This window comes from Pinus tabuliformis, chromosome 5_2 (assembly GCF_031772625.1).
Source record: "Pinus tabuliformis cultivar Carrire ecotype Pingquan chromosome 5_2, CPIR1, whole genome shotgun sequence".
NCBI lineage: Eukaryota > Viridiplantae > Streptophyta > Pinopsida > Pinales > Pinaceae > Pinus > Pinus tabuliformis.
In genome coordinates this window covers 450519781-450522685 of record NC_142306.1, presented here as the reverse complement: position 1 = coordinate 450522685, position 2905 = coordinate 450519781, and the positions used below count along the sequence as shown (strand labels likewise).

The 2905-nt window shown below is 37.5% G+C and overlaps 1 pseudogene; it reads right to left on the bottom strand.

Moving 5' to 3' along the window:
* Positions 1–307: 307 nt before the first annotated feature.
* LOC149159616 (peptide chain release factor 1, mitochondrial pseudogene) lies at positions 308–2100 on the bottom strand (annotated as a pseudogene).
* Between the last annotated feature and the right edge of the window lie 805 nt (positions 2101–2905).

Below are 2905 nucleotides of genomic sequence, written 5' to 3'. Positions count from 1 at the left end.
AACAGATCAGCTTTATCTACTGCATAATAGACCATCTCGTGCATGCCCAACATCCCCAGGCTTTTCTCATAAGAAAATAGCAGCTGGCATAATATTTTCATGGGAGATTAACCTAATCTAGAGACTAGAAGACATATTTAATGATCAATGCAATGGTATTTACAATGAAAAACATTCTCTCTACCTCAGAAATTGACCCATACAATCTGTTTCAACATAGGTCTGTTGTGCACCATATCTATCACTTGTGTAAAAAACCTAGATGTAATAAGACCATTTCTGATGATTCCAAGAAGCAATTGCGATATCAGGAGGTATCATTGAACGAAGAAATTGCATCCATTTCCTGTTTCAGAATAAGAGCATCGAAGAATATTCAAGCTTTCACCCTGCACGATATCTTCTATCGAATGATAAGTTATCCCAACTCTATGATCAGTTACCCGACCTTGGGGGTAATTATATGTCCGGATCCGCTCTGACCTATCTCCACTGCCAATTTGTTCAGAACGGAGCTTAGACTGGCTGGAATGGAGTCTCTGTCTTTCCATTTCATAAAGTTTCGCACATATAACTTTCAGTGCTTTAGCTTTGTTCTTGCGTTGTGATTGCTCATCTTGAATGGTTACGACAATGCCTGTTGGAATGTGAGTGACACGAATAGCACTGCTCGTTGTATTTATATGTTGACCTCCTACTCCACCTGATCGATAAGTATCAATTCTCAAATCCTCATAGTGAAATTTCACATCAACCTCATCAGCCTGAGGAAGAATGGAAACAAATGCAGCACTAGTATGGATGTGATCTGATTTTTACGTAACTGGAACACGATGCACACCATTTTCAAATTTAAGCTTTCCATAAACACCAGAACCTGATATTGCTGCACTGGCTTCCTTTCATACATTTTAAATATATCCATAGCAAACAATGATGCTTCCTCTCCTCCTGTGCCTACTTTGACCTCCAATATGCAATCCCTTGCATCTGCATCGTCTTTTGGAAGCAAACTCTGAAGCAGCATATACTAAATGTTTCTTTCCTCTTCTAACCTCAGATGGAGTTCCTGAGCTGCTAAGTCACGCATTTCTTTTTCTTCAAGAGAGTCATTCACCAATATTTGCAAACCCTCAATTTCCTTCTGTTTTCCAAAACAATTTCAGCATATGATTCTAGAATTTCATGAACCTTCTTCCTTGCTAGCTTTACATGACTTTTGAAAAGGGGAAAGACAACTTCCAAAAGTTCTAGTTTGTTTCCTGCTAAGACTGCATCTTCAAGTCTCTGAAGCATCTTAATATAGGCTACCCTCTCATTCGCACCAGGTTGTATTTCTATTTCTCACACTAGCAAATGATCAGTCACAACATTGGTTAAACTGTCTACTAGACGGTTGAGAATATTACTGCCAATGGAGGACTTGAAGAAATAAGGAACCAGAACGAGTGCATTACTCTTCACTGTCATTGTTGTACTTGTTTGCAGCAATTTACTAGCCTCGCAAACAGGAACTTGATGATTGCTATTTAGAAGTAAGAAATAACTCTCTATTATAAACCCAAATGATGGTTGACTCTCTGCTAGCACTGTATCACAACTTGTATCTAGCATAAATAGTTTCTGAAGAATTTCCAGAAAGAACAACTTGTCACTCGTTGTAGCCTCAAGATCACAACATGGCTTAAGTAGCTGAATATGCTTGACAACTTCTTTCAGGAAACTGGACTTGGTAATGCTTTTTACTTTCAAGCAATCATCCAGAACTGCATTCAACAGCAGCCTAGCAGTGAAATTCTCTACAGCTTCTTGTAATAAGCGTGAGAGACAATCTTTATATGAAAACTTTAATTGTTGAACAATGAATTTTTGAAAGTTGAAATAACAGTTACTTCCCACTGCAGTGTTTGTTTCTCTATCAGTTTGGGATTGACTCACAACTGTGTCGTCCAACACCAACTCTAATAAGTGAGAAGCTGTGACACCCAAGGCTATGGCCAATGTCAAAGTTTCCAAAACAATTGGTTGTACTACAGGAGAAATTTTCCTTCCTAATGAAAACAGAGTCTGAAGAAGCTTTCTAACCAGTAACTTGTGCATTCTCTTTACCTAATGCAGGCAGCAAAGCACCAACTAGATGTAACTGCTGATAGCCTTTCAAAAGATACATCGTATCTACTAGATCTGTTACTCCCAAATGGTTATATGTATTTGGGTCAAGCTCAATAATATTTCCAGACACAAAGCTTCTAAGATCTTGTATAAAGCGTTGTTTGAATATTGATGATGCCAATGAAAATATCTTAGCAATTTTCACTGTTAGTCTCACAAGCTCCTCTATAGTTTGACACTCCACTTATGAAAAAGTAATTTTCCGTGGATGGAAAATAGTTTGAGATATTAAATTTACAAAAGGAGTTTCACTAAAGGGTACAAGTTTGTGCACCCTACTCGCCTCTTTTAGCTGAATGTGTGTCATTCCTTAGATACTTGAATATCTTTCTCCTTGATTCCCAATTCAATATAAAGTATCACCTTCAGAAAATTCAGAAGATGAAATATAGTCTTGACTCGTAGTGATCCATGATATTCCTTCTGTGATGGCGTTAAAGGGGTTAATAAATCAAGATATAGGTTCAAAATAAGAATTTTGAAGAAACATGTCAATAGCAAAAGCAATGTTGAATCTTTCCATCCGTGCCTCGATAAACATATCATTTAATGATATCAATTGCTCCTTCAGGGCCCACTCAAACCAATGAAGAGAGAGTATAAATTTTTCCATCCACACCTCCAGTGACTGAATTCCATGCTTATCACCATTAAGTTCCAGAAATCTCAACCCTATATCAAAAATATCCAAGGTATTTCTAACCTGCTCTGTAGTTTTGAACTTCGACTTGAA